At 36.6% G+C, this 14,059-nt stretch overlaps 1 pseudogene across 1 annotated transcript; it reads left to right on the top strand.

Annotated features, from left to right (window-relative positions):
- Positions 1–2,572: 2,572 nt before the first annotated feature.
- On the top strand, positions 2,573–11,809 carry LOC143563124 (sodium/calcium exchanger NCL-like; annotated as a pseudogene). The gene is made up of 7 exons (XR_013140603.1): positions 2,573–2,986; positions 8,763–8,948; positions 9,052–9,233; positions 9,967–10,112; positions 10,202–10,478; positions 10,541–10,849; positions 11,419–11,809. The product of XR_013140603.1 is annotated as a sodium/calcium exchanger NCL-like (transcript).
- The last annotated feature ends 2,250 nt before the right edge of the window (positions 11,810–14,059 follow it).

Raw genomic sequence — 14,059 nt, 5'->3', positions numbered from 1 at the left:
TGTGGTTTGTTATAATCCGCGGTTTTAGTCCAATAGTTTCAAGTTTGTAATTTTCTTCCCTAGGTTTCATTTCACTTGCAATTAAACCCGAATTCCCTAATCTCATTAAGTCTGCTCGTTAAACCCATCAGTATACCCTTCATGTGACGGAGCAGTTTTGTTCCTTATTTTTTCCTTTCCCCCAAATACACCCCTACCCCTCACGTGCGAATTAGGACTGAGGTTTATTTTGGGAGAAAAACAACAAAACTGGTCGTCACGTGAGAGGCACACAAATGGGTTAACGACCATTGGACAAAAACCGCAAATCTGGACAAACCACAAGCACGAAAACCGCAGTTCACTGAAGTAAATATTATAATTAAGAAATAGTGAAAAGACATGTCTACCGCTGACTTAACGATTAAATTTAATGGGGTTAGTGATTTCGATGTAATTGGCAAGAACTAGGAAACATGGAGGGTCCATATGCAAAAAATAATTTTTTTAGACTAAATTCGTATTATTTGTCAAACCACAAGGACGAAGATGACACTTTACTCTAGGCGCGTTCGTTTCACGGAATGGAATGGAATTGGAATTGGAATTGGCATAGGATTTAAAATTTGAAGGAATTGGATTTGGAATCTGAACATTCCAATAGGATTTGGAATTGTGGAGAATTGAAATCCAAATACATTCTTAATGTGTTCGTTTGACAAATAAATATGAATCAAAAAATTTCTTTTTTTTACACAATGATAGCGGCGAAAACATTTTAGTTTTTTTAGATTTTTTGTTTTTTATTTATATATTGCATTATGATTTTTTAATTATTTTTTGAATTTTTTTTTATGGGTTTTCTATTAAGATTAAAAACCTCTCAAAAAATATCCAAAAATAATAATAAAAAAATTTATAACTCAAAATATAAATTAAAAACAAAAAATGTAAAAAAGCTAAAATGTTTTGTTCGTTGTTCTCGTTAAAAAAAACTCGAGATAAGATTCCAATGAATTTCCTTAAATTCCTCCACATTTTGGAAGGATTTGAAATCCCTATATTTAAAGGAATTTGAAGGAATTGAATTCCAATTCCAATTCTAATTATTTGAACCGAATACACCAAAATGGAATTAAGATTCCAATTCCAACGAAACGAACACGCAATGTCATGGGATTTTAATTCTAATTCCTTTGAATTCCCACAAATTCCGTGAAACGAACACGCCCTTAAAAGAAAGAAAAAGAGAAGAAAAAAAAAGCGACTATTGTATAACGATAATCTCCAAACCGGAGACATAGTCTAATGACATGTAAAGTATACTTAAAACAATATACTTTTCATATACATGCCCTTACATGTTGGGTAAAGCTTCAAGGTGTTGTATGCATAGCAAACTCTGCTTGACGTATTTATTGGAACTAGATGAACATAACATGTCAATAGAATTACCTAACGTTATCACATTCGTGATTTTATGCTGTTGATATTGTAGGTTTTGTTCAATCCAAACATCTACATTTTGTGAAAAATAAAACTACACAAACAGATTTACAAACATTATAACTACTTAGGATTAATATCTTAATTAAAACCTTTAAATATTTGCAATATACCACAATTTTTGGATTAAGTGGTTACCCATAAAGGTAAATGGTTTTATTTGGAGATTATTGTTGGATCGTATCGCGACCAGAAGTGCATTATTTATCAGGGGTATTATTATTGGGGATCTGAACTATTCGGTTTATGGTTCGTAGCCATCGACGACACAAGTGTGAAAAATTTGTAGAGTGGAAGAAATTTTGGAATACCCGAACGAATTTATCAAGTGTAATAATTCACGTTTGGTGGTTCAATCTATTTTGGCAGTGACATGTTGTATTATATGGAGGGGAGGAATGATCTCATTTTTAATAAGGTATCCATTGTCATGTCCAAGATGGTGTATGAGATCAAATTAGCATATTTTATTTGGGTAAAACAAAGGAGCAAAAGTTCATGTCTTCGTGTGTGATAAGTGGTGCCGGTTCTAGCGTTGGCATATCGTGTATACCCACACATTAATACGAGACACGCGAAACATGTGAACCTGTGCATGACACGGAAACTTATCATGTACATGTATCCCAAACCTTAATACGAACCTGTTAATACAAGGTATACACGATAAGCCACGAACTTGTTGGAGAATCAGAGAAGGTTTCGGTCGTTCGGTTTCCCGTGGCGCTGCTGTAACTGTGAGGAGGCCGAACTGCCGAAGAATCGGAGATGTGGAAAAGTAGACAAGGTCTGCGACTACCGAAGATCCGGAGGGAAACCACCAGACTAGCGTAGATCTAGAGAGGGAGAATCGGAGAAGGGTTTGTGTGTCATCTGCTTGACGTTGGATTAAAATGATGTTTGACGTGTTCAATCGTTTGGTATAAAAATTTAGGATTAACTATTTAGCGTATATATTTATAACATATTATATTATTATATATTTCAAAAAAGAAAACTATTGACATTAAATTTTGATACGCATTTACTATTCAATGATCTTGTACTTTAAGATCCACTTTCAACATAAAGTTTCATTTCAACAGACCTTCAAGGTCCCACCTACCCACCCACGCCACATGGCATCCAAACCTCTTCTTCTACTTTCAATCTCATATCTCTTAATCCTAACCGTCACCAATAACCACTTCAGATCTCATCTCCGACGGCGTTACTAACAATGAACACCAACACTCATCCACCATACTCCGTCTCAATCCTTTCATTTCAGAAACCGTTGAACCTGAAGAAGCATGTGAACAGACGTACGGTTTCATGCCGTGCACTAACACGGCACTCGGTAACCTGTTCTTAATACTGGTGTACGGTTACCTTATGTTTCTCGCGGCTACTTATTTATCAGCTGGAAGTGAGCTGCTGCTCGAGATTTTAGGTCCAGGTCTTGTCGGTGGATTACTGCTTCCGATGCTTGGTGCTCTTCCGGATGCGATGCTTATTTTAGGTTATATTCGTATTCGAATCGGTTTAGTTATTATATTATTATGGATTTGAGCTTAGTTTTGGTTTATTTATAGTATTTTGATTTTTTTTTTATTCAAGTTCATCCTGTGTTATAGAAACATCCAAACGATTTACAATGAAGTGGCAGGTAAGAGGGCAACAAGCTGCGCCACAACCCCTTTTGGATAGCAAACCCAATCCGACTAAAAACAAAGTTTTGATTCTTATGGGCTGATACGTTACTATACACAATTTTCTGAACCCTATTCAAAAGGTCCACGGCATCCGGAGCTAAGAAACCAAATGTGTCAAAGGCGAAGGGGATAAACACGTGTTGATTCTCCAAACAAGCTCTCTCGTGTTTAGCAACCTTGCCCGATGGCGCCTTCAATGCTGCCTGGCCTGCTACAAATCCCAACAAGAGGGGACACTCCTGTGAGGTCGACACAAGCGTGTTTTCCCCCTACCCACCCAAAAACAAGTATATCGGCCGGCTCGTTTAAGAACATCGCATAGAACATCCCTCACCAAATCATGTCTGTACTTAAACCCAGGCAACTCTTTGCAGTGAACCGCATGCTTGCCAAAAGAATCCAAACAAACCTTACAGCAAACCGGGCACGGCTCATCTACCGAAAACAAATGGATCATTAACCGATACTTCAGGATGGCCCGGTACTCCAAAGCCGACATATGTTGGCCCAATCCTTCAATAGGGAGAACACTTAAGAAATCTTGAGCCCGAAGACACTCAACACCGCTTTCTGACGAGGGGATAAATCAAACTTCATTTCAAAACTCTTGATGATTCCACTATAAAGGGCACTCGCCAAAGCATGTTTGGCTTTAGGGGGGGCGGTGTCTTTATTAGAGAAACCGCTAATGTCAAAATCGGGAAGTGAAATGTGCAACCGATCTATCGCACTCCCATAATCGAAGTCAAACCCATCAATACCACAACCTCGAAGAATGTGGCCTTGCAATTCCCAAGATTGCGCCTTCGAGGCCACAAACGCATAAGTAGAAACGTCTGAAGCTGAACATAAACCCAAACATCCAAAACGAGTCGGAAGTGATGCCAACCTCCATTGAAAATCACCAAAGAAGGGACCACCACAAACCACGATGTCCTCAATCGCCCCCGGAGGCCATTGTCAAACACAGAAACTGCTTCCCCTACATACACAGGTTGGCATGTTCTGAGACCAAACAACAACTTTCCAACTCCCATACATGAGCGGAGCAAAAGGAGCTCGCATTGAGGGTCCCGCAAATGCGGGAGATAGCTCATCAACTCCACAGCTCGCGAAGCCCTTTTCATAGCAAGTTCACTGATGAACCCGGCATCCCGGCTAACGGCTCCCTTGAGGAGTTTCATACCTAGCACCGGTTTTCCAATCTCACAGGGAAACACCCCCTCCTGCACCTTAACCCCATTGCACGACGGCCAAAATACTTCGGTTTTCTTAATATTAAGTTCAAGGCCCAGGCGGGGACCCTCCGACCTGATAATATCTAAAGCTTTGGCAACCTCTTTAGAGTCCCCAATAATTGTACCATCATCTAGGTACCAAGCATGAAAGAGAAGCTTACAGGAACTTTGAACTAGATGAATAAGTGGGTGCAGAACTAAGGCGAAAAGAAGAGGTCCCAAAGGGTCCCCCTGCTGAACCCCAGTGGTGGACCAAATATGGCCATCCCCCACATATAGTCTGGCCGGTTGCGCATATAAAAAGTTCACCCATAAGGAAATAGATGGGCATCGGGCCCGAATCTCATTCAGAAGGGCATTCCTATCCACCAAGTTTAAGGCATTACAAAAATCAATATTAAGCATAGCCAAAGACCCATCAGAATGGAACTTACTTAAAAACCTGTTCGCGCTATGAAGAACGACCTCTGCACCACTAGGGACTCCCACCCCAAACTGAAAGTCGCACAGGTATTTAGTAATGTCTTTCCCAACACCCCTCATAGCCACCTTTGAGATCAATCTTCTCCAAATGGCACCTACGGCAATGGGTCTAATCCCATTGTCCGGTTTGAGCAACGGTGTGGGAGGAGCCGACGCAATGAACTATGCCAAAACCCTTGGGCATCTCCCCCCCAAACATAAATTAACCATCGCAGTAGTAGCCTTTAGTAACCCAACAACGATCGGCGACCCCTCTCCACAAAATGCATCCAAAATATGTTGTACCCTCAATCCATCTCGTCCGCATGACGTCCCTTTAGGGAAGGATTTAATGCATCCTAGCACACAATCCTCATCAACAACAAGAGGAGGCTTAGAAAGCAATGAAGCAGGCATAACCGGCGGGGGCAAATTGGGATGCTTAGCCACACGCTTTCAAAGTGTCATTGTCGAAAGGTGCAACCCCTGAAGAGCATAATACTTTAATGGCGGCAGAAAAATGACCGTCCGCCACTTTTCGTAAACATTGTTTCACATTGGCGCATACCGCAACATCATCGTGCTTAGCGAGAGGCTACCCATGACTCGAGTTCACCCCTATAGGTGTGGCAAAAAGGAATAAAATAAGCGCATCAAAACCATCCTTAGCACCCCAACTTGTTAATGCTTGTTGAATACTCTGATATTGCAAAGACTTTCTATTACCGGACCTGCGTTCCTGACGTTTAGAAGGTCTGAAAACACGCAGCGTGCACCGCGGTAACAAGAAAAGTTTCACCCATGCCTCAACAGAGTCTGGCATAGCAACCACCTTACCCAGAGCCGCAGTTAACGCTTGAGCAAATGCCATACGACAACTATGAGGGATGCTCTCAACAGTTGTGATAGGAAGAGAGAAGACGCGGTCAAGGAGAACCTCATCCACCACTATCCCTCCCAAGGGAGCAACATCCCTCATAACATGTGGTTTATTAATCCCCACAATAAACTCCTCCACAGCTCCCACACCCTCGTTGTACTTGGTGACTCCATCAGCATGATGACACGTCCGTTTAAGAGCATTTGGACGCATACACACCCCACATAGCCACTGGTCCGAGGCCTTAAAAGCCTCCCCAACCGAAATAAATAAATCACAATCCGTGGAAATGGTGTCCCGTAGGGTCCCTTTCCGCTCATCCGACGACAAATGAAGTCGTTTGATATGCGCCATTAACCGAGAGATCCCCCTTGACCCCGCTCGTCCATCCGGGCAACAATGGAACCCCCTAAAAGGACATGGCCAAACACCCACCGAACCCACACTATTTTCTAGGGTCTTAGACATAGCACCCTCATCAATTAATCCACCACGAGAAATGATGTCGAACCGACGACCATGTCCACCTCCCGTGCCCGCCTCCCCGATGGGGCTCCTTTGACAATCCGAGCCCTTGTCATAACCCCTCACGACAAAAAGACCAACAAACAAACTCGAGCTGAGTTTTGGGAGTAAAAACCCGAACTAAGAGGAGAAAGGAGAGCAACCGCCAGTTGATCTCCCCTCCGTAAACCCAAAAAAACCGATTAACTCATTGAGTCATTTTATCGAACACCTGGCGGGCAGACCCGAAACCGAGGATGATGTGTGACGGCAGGTTGTTCTTTAGGCGAAGGTTAGCAACGGTGGTGGTGGTGGAAATCTGTTTGGGGGTCGGCTCAAAAAGTTGAACAGTTGATTATGACGAGGAGATGATTCATGGTGGTGGTGGTGGAAATTTGAAAAATCTTTTTAGGTTCAAGTTTAAAAGAGATTGTGAATTTGGTCAAAATTCACCAAATTAATTAACAAAACAACAAAATTAAGCAAAAACAAGAAGTGGGTATTGTGTATAATCTTACCAGTAGTAAGGGCTTTAATTATGCCAGCTCAAGACGAGGAGATAAATTGTTTATAAAACTTTATAGTATGTTTCTGATCTAATACGTTTTAGATTTGAAGTTGAATCTATCGAATTAGCATGAATTTGAGCTTAATTTTGTGCTCTTTCGGACACGATGCTGATTCTAAGTTAAATTTGCAATTGAATCTGTTTAGTTATCAAGTTATTATGAAATTGAGCTTAATTTTGTGCTCTTCTGGACGCGATTGCTGATTTTAAGTTAACTTTGCAATTGAATCTGTTTAATTATTAAATTATTATGAATTTGAGCGTAATTTTGGTTTATAGTTTGTTTTTGACCTAATAGGTTAGATTTGAAATTGAATCTATCGAATTAGCATGAATTTGAGCTTAATTTTGTGCTCTTCTGGGCACGATGCTGATTTTAAGTTAAATTTGCAATTGAATCTGTTTAATTGTTAAGTTATTATGGATTTGAGCTTAATTTTGGTTTATAGTTTGTTTTTTATTGAATAGGTTAGATTTGAAATTGAATTTATCAAATTAGCATGAATTTGAGCTTAATTTTGTGCTCTTCATGACGAGATGCTGATTTTAAGTTAAATTTGCATTCGAATCTGTTTAATTATCATGGATTTGTTTATATTTTTGCTTTATAGTTTGTTTTTGACCTAATTAGTTTAGGTTAGATTCACAATTGTATCTGTTAAGCTGTTATGAATTTGAGCTTAATTTTGCTTTATAATTTGTTTTCGGAGATGTGAGGTTTGCATTTTTGATTTGTTACTGACTTAATTAGTTTAAGCTAGTGTTAGATCCACTGATCCAGTAGTTTAAAGATGAAACTTGTGTGTGTATTCTAGGTAAATTTGCAGTCAAATCTGTTAAATTTTCATGAATTTGAGCTTATTTTTGGTTTATATTTTGTTATTGAGATGTGAGGTTTGCGTTTGTTTTTTGTGGTTTGTTATTGACCTTAATAGTTTAGGTTTGTGTTAGATCCAGTAGTTTGAAGATGAAATGTGTATTCTAGGTCAAATTCGCAATCGAATCTGTTAAAATTATTATGAAATTGATGTTAATTTTGCTTTATAGTTTGTTTCTGGAGATGTGAGTTATTGCGTTTGTGATTTGTTGCTGACCTAAATAGTTTAGGCTAGTTTTAGATCCAATAGTTTGAAGATGAAATTTGTGTATTCTAGGTGAAATTTGCAGTCAACTCTATCAAATTATCATGAATTTAAGCTTAGTTTTACTTTATATTTTGTCTAGTTTAGTGTTAGATCTAGTAGTTTGAAGATGAATTTTGAGTGTTTTGAAGTTAACGTTTACTATACAGGTCTATCAGATTATACTGAATGAGTGAATTTGCTGGTAAATTTGCTTTCTAGTATTGTTCCAGAGATGTGAGTTGGACATGTTTTACCGAGCAGATTAGGTTTGGCTTGTGCTAGATCCAGTAGTTTGAAGATGAATTCAATGTTAAATTTCGTTTATTTGATTAGTTTGATTTTTTTATATTTTGAGTATTCTTTGTGGATTTTGACTTTTGAATAATTTAAAAGTAAAAAGTTAAAGATTAGGACTTCAGGTAGATGAATGCTTTACCTTTATGCTTTATGTCAAATCAATCATAGATTTCCACTATGCTTTTGTTATTTTCAATTTTAAAGTTGCTTTTCTTTATATTTTGTTCTTTTTGCTAATGAACTGTCATTCTTAATGAACTTTTGTTCTGAAGCTCCAAATTTTGCTATTGACAACCTGCAATTGGAGTCCAAATCAACATGTTTGACTTTTCTAGTTTGAACATCATTTGATTAAAGCTTAGAAAAGTACTTCTCAACATTTATCAACTGTAATTTGCTAGTATAAGTTACTTACTGTAAAGTGTAAATATATGTTTTTTTCGCTTTCGAGTCATAATTTTAAACAGTTATCTCATTTACGTGTGCATGCACCTTATGATCTGCTTGTAGTATCTGGAATAACTGGAACTGTTGAAGTTGCTCAGGAGCAAGTCTCTGTAGGAATGGGCTTATTAGCTGGTTCAACTGTCATGCTTATTACTTTGATATGGGGAACCTGCATCAATGTTGGCAAGTGTGATTTACAGAACTCAGTTGCTGTTGATAACCAAGATACTAAAGGATTTAACTTACTTGGTATGTCCCAAATGGCCAAATCTTTGTATAATAAAACCAAGCATGTATTCTTCTTAAGTTAACTTTAATAAATCTTATGTATGTTGAATCTGTCACACTGCAGAATCTGGTGTGAGTACTGATATCTGGACAAGCTATTCTGCCATGATTATGGCTGTATCTGTACTCCCGTTTATTGTTGTCCAATTCCCACAAATTATGCATTCGGATTCTGGACGACACTTGTCGGTTTTGATTGGCCTTATTGTATCAGTTTCTCTTTTAATTGCATACTGCATTTATCAGGTGAATATTGGTACTCTTGACGATTAGGCTTGTAAACGCACTGAACAGTTACACGAATGGGGTTTTCTTGTTTGTATTCGTTTGGTAAGAAAATGAACGTGTTCATGTTCGTTTATGATCTTTCGTTAATAGTATTAACGAGCAATTCATGAACGTAAACGAACATAAACGAGCGAATATAACAGAACATAAACGAGCAAACACTAAACTAAAGTAAACATGAATTGTAATGGACTTAACAATTTAAATGAATACATAAATGTACAAGCTTAAACAAACGTAAACTAGCGAACATAAACAACGAATGTTCACGGACATAATAAACGTTCAAGACATGTGTTCATGTTTGTTCGTTTGGTAAGAAAATGAATGTGTTCATGTTCGTTAATGTTCATTTGTTAATAGTATTAATGAGCAATTCACCAATTAAAAGTAAACATGAATTGTAATGACGTAACAAGTTAAATGAATACATAAATGTGCAAGCCTAAACAAACGTAAACTAACGAACATAAATAACGAATGTTCACAAACATAATAAAATGAACAAGATATGTATGCATGTTTGTGCGTTTAACTAACTAAACAAAAAGTTTTGTTCATGTTTGTTCATTTATTAACATAAACGAACTTCCTGTCAAACGTTTCATAAGCCTATTGACGATTGTTGTTCTATATTGGGACTCTTTAGTAGTTTAGTTACTCAATTAATAACTTGCATGCGTTTTTTCAGGTTGTTCAGCCTAAATTGCAAAGAAGACGTCTTGCTTTTGCAAAGCATAAGCATGTAAAATCAAGATTTCTCAAGTACTTAAAAATGCGTGCACTTGGAAGACTCTTGGACGATCATGGAAAACCTAACAGTGAAGTTCTAGAAAACTCGGTTCATTTTCATTTTTTGTTACTTCTATTTGCACTTTTTAAGTATGCGCTTCATGTTAATAATCTTTTACAAAAACACACGACAGGTTATTTCAATCCATCGACTCAGATGGTGACTCACATCTCTCACATTCTGAACTAAAGGCTTTGGTTGTCGGAATGCGATTATTTGAAATAAACTTAAACGAAGACGATGCTGTTAATAAAGTAATGAAAGATTTTGACACATCTGAAAACAACTTGATCGACGTAAACGAATTCGTTGCTGGAATTGCAAAATGGCTCGATGAAGCCAAGGCTTCTCAAATAAGCACTCATCTTGCTGGTCCCGACACGTTAAAATACATTCATGACTATTACGAGGTAAAAGAACGCTTTTTTTACTTTGTTTTAGAATTTATTTTCATAAAAGATGTATTTTTCAGGAGACAAAAAAAGAGCATGATCTGTTAGGGGATGATGCTGGTGAAGATGATGAAGAGGAAGGTGTTGATGATCCACGTGGGACAACAATAAAAGCGGTTTTGTTTTTGTTGATCGGCACGTTTATTGCAGCTGCTTTTGCTGATCCACTTGTGGATGCTGTTAGCAATTTCTCAGCTGCCACAAGTATTCCTTCATTTTTCATCTCATTCATTGCTTTGCCTTTAGCAACTAACTCAAGTGAAGCGGTTTCTGCAATCATCTTTGCTTCACGCAAGAAGCAGAGATCTGCATCTCTTACATTTTCAGAGGTTTGTGTGTTTCCTACATTGTTAGATTTGATCCAATTTGGGGTAATGGGTGGGTCAGACAGGTTTGTTCACTGGCTGCAAATTCAATTTGGGATGTTCATCGGTTCAAATATCGATTTATTCGATTCGGGTTTGAATTTTTTCTTTTTGATGCTAATTGAAAACCGAACTGAATTAAACCGGTTTATTCGGTTCGCTTATTCAATTAAGCCGTTTGTTATTCAATTTATTTGATTGAATTTGGTTTGGTTATCCGAATAAGTAGGATTTGTGGAACTGATAACTGAATGGAAAACCGAATTCACAATTCAAACGAGTATAAAAGTATACAATGTAAGTTGTTAAATAGTCCTCAAACTTCATTTTATCTATCAATGAAATCCCGAAAATTTTCCTTTTTATAACGGTCCAGCTTTTAAACTGACTCGTCTGATACGTTTGGGCGGAACCGATTCATAAGTAACGGGCCAAGCTTACCATTTACCACCTATAGATTTAAGTGATTTGAATAGGTGACTTTTTATATTGGAACTTTTCAGATTTTATATCACTTGTATTTTTTGTTGCAGTTATACGGGGCAGTAACGATGAATAACATACTTTGCCTGTCGGTCTTTCTAGCGCTTGTATACGTGAGAGGATTAACATGGGATTTTTCGTCCGAAGTGCTAGTTATTCTGATTGTTTGCATCGTGATGGGCGTGTTTGGAAGTTTACGCACCACTTTCCCTCTATGGACATCTTTCATTGCGTTTGCCCTCTATCCGTTTTCCCTTATCCTGGTGTATGTTCTCGACTTTGTTTTTGGTTGGTCATAGGTTTAATGTTCTGGGCGTGTTCTATTGTTTTCGACACGAGCTTTTTTATTTTGAAAAACGAGATGTGTAGGAACGAACCTCAGTTTATTGGCATGGAATTTGATGTGATCTTTTGTAACTAATATGGAAGTTACTTAAATAATTGGTTTTCGAGTCTTGTTCGAATATTAAACATCTCGACTAAAGTTATCGGTCATACATTTTGTTAATTTCAATTCCATGGTTAAAGTTGAACTTATTTCATAGTAACACTGCCATCGTTGACTCACCCAATTTTGTGTTTTTCGACTTTGATTCATGTAGAGATACTCTCCTAATTGATCAAATCTAATTGATTAAATCTAATCCATCTAAATTTAATCTTGGCAAATCCAAGTTGAAGGTGACCCATTATAGGGTTGAGCCACCATACTCCTATAATCTTCCGCAACATTCAACAATAGGATTTAAAGTTTAGCTTTTGGGAAATCTACCTATACTATTAAAACAATAGGATTTTTTGACACATGAAATTAACTTATTGGTCCATCTCTATTATTTTCATATATACCAAGCCTTCTCCTATTTTCTTTATAATTAAATAATTTAAAAATATATATATTTCTAGAAGAGATTCAAATAATTAGTCAAAGCAATTTTCAGTCAACTAAGTCAATGGTGTATTTTATATCAAAAACATAAATTATGCCACAACAACAGCATGGTCGTCTATTAACAAACATTTTTCCAATATTAATAAAGAGTAAACTGTGGTTTTCGTCCCTATGGTTTGTCCAAATATGCGATTTTAGTCCGATTTTTGTCACTGTGATTTCATTTCACTTGCAATTAAACTCAATCTCATTAACCCCGTTAAGTATGGTCGTTCACGTGAGGGGTTGTTTTGTCCTTTTTCTCCCCAAATTAACCCCAACCCTAATTCGCAAGCCCCTTCATGTGAGAGATTGGGGTGTATTTAGGGGGAAAGGGCAAAATTGCCCCTCACGTGAGGAGCACCTTGATGGGTTTAACGACCAGACTTAGTGAGGTTAGTATGATCGGGTTTAATTGCAAGTGAAATGAAACAACATGGATGAAAAATCGCAAATTTAAAACTACTGGATTAAAACCGTAGATTTAGGCAAACCACGGGAAAGAAATCCACGGTTCACTCTTTATTAAATTCCTTACATTATTTTAATTCCTTATATGTATCAACATACATCAATTACTAGAAAAACATTTGGGGGTTCCTAAACTTACATATAGAAAGTTAAATACTCCATTCGTCCCTCTTTAAGTGTCATGGTTTGAAAAACACAAATTTTACGGTAAATTGAATGATTTATTTTTTTTGCTTATCAAATGACAATAATGTCCTTAGAAATTGGGTCCATCAATATTGTTTATTAATGTTAGATGCGTGTGTGTTTAAGGGTAAATTTAGAAATTGGTTAATAAATTTTGAAAGTGAACATTTGTGACGGGTCAAATAAAAAAGGAAATATGGACATTTTAATAGGATGGAGGGAGTACTATTTATATCTACCCATTTTATTCATCTAAATTCAACACATAGTGTTTCAGGACACACTGTTGGTGAGTTCGAAATTTTTAGATTAACGATTTTGTAATCCTTCATACCGTTTTAAGTTAACCGATATTCTTCGTTTGGAGTAGACTAAGGTATGTTATATGTTTTCCGAGTAATGTTTATACTTTGCATGTGTTTATAATTTTTATGAACATCCAAGATTACAAACCAACAATCATGGCTAAAGTTACGTTTTTCTAATTGTTACGTTTTGTGGACTAAAATCCTTTGTTAGATCAACAAAATTAGACGCCGTGATATATACTTTTTTTGTGTACATGTTTATGTACCCGGTTTTCATATGATAACCTTATTATATTATATTACAGATGTCTTTAAAATCAAATAAGCGTAAATTTTTTGAATCAACCTCTTCCGATAAGAAATGTCAAACGGTTAGTAATTTTAATATTCTTTACTCCCCCTTTAAATGTTATATAATAATGCATTTTTTTCTAAACGTGCAGTCTCAACGTCAAGAGAACCACTGAGTAGCATTTCCAACGGTAACATATTATTTATAATGTCTTGATACATTTTTGTATATTTAAATTTATTTTGTTATGTTATTAGCTTCAAGTTAAAGTTTACATCAACTTACAAGATATACTATAAATGTTAATATAAAGTAAATAACATTTTTTATTGTAATATCAATTGTATAAAATTAATACATAATTACTCAAATTAAGTAAACTAACATAAATGGTTGTAAAGTTACTAATGAATAATTACCATAAATGTTTCTGCTATTTTTCTTTAAATAATAATCGATTTATATTTCACATTTGTTGACAACCAAAACTTTCATAATTATAT

The sequence above is a fragment of the Bidens hawaiensis genome, unplaced genomic scaffold (genome assembly GCF_021521415.1).
Source record: "Bidens hawaiensis isolate Kalapana, Puna unplaced genomic scaffold, B.hawaiensis_p1.1 tig00021323_1, whole genome shotgun sequence".
NCBI classification, from domain to species: domain Eukaryota; kingdom Viridiplantae; phylum Streptophyta; class Magnoliopsida; order Asterales; family Asteraceae; genus Bidens; species Bidens hawaiensis.
The sequence above is the reverse complement of the archived record's forward strand: the minus strand, read 5'-3'. Positions and strand labels throughout refer to the sequence as shown.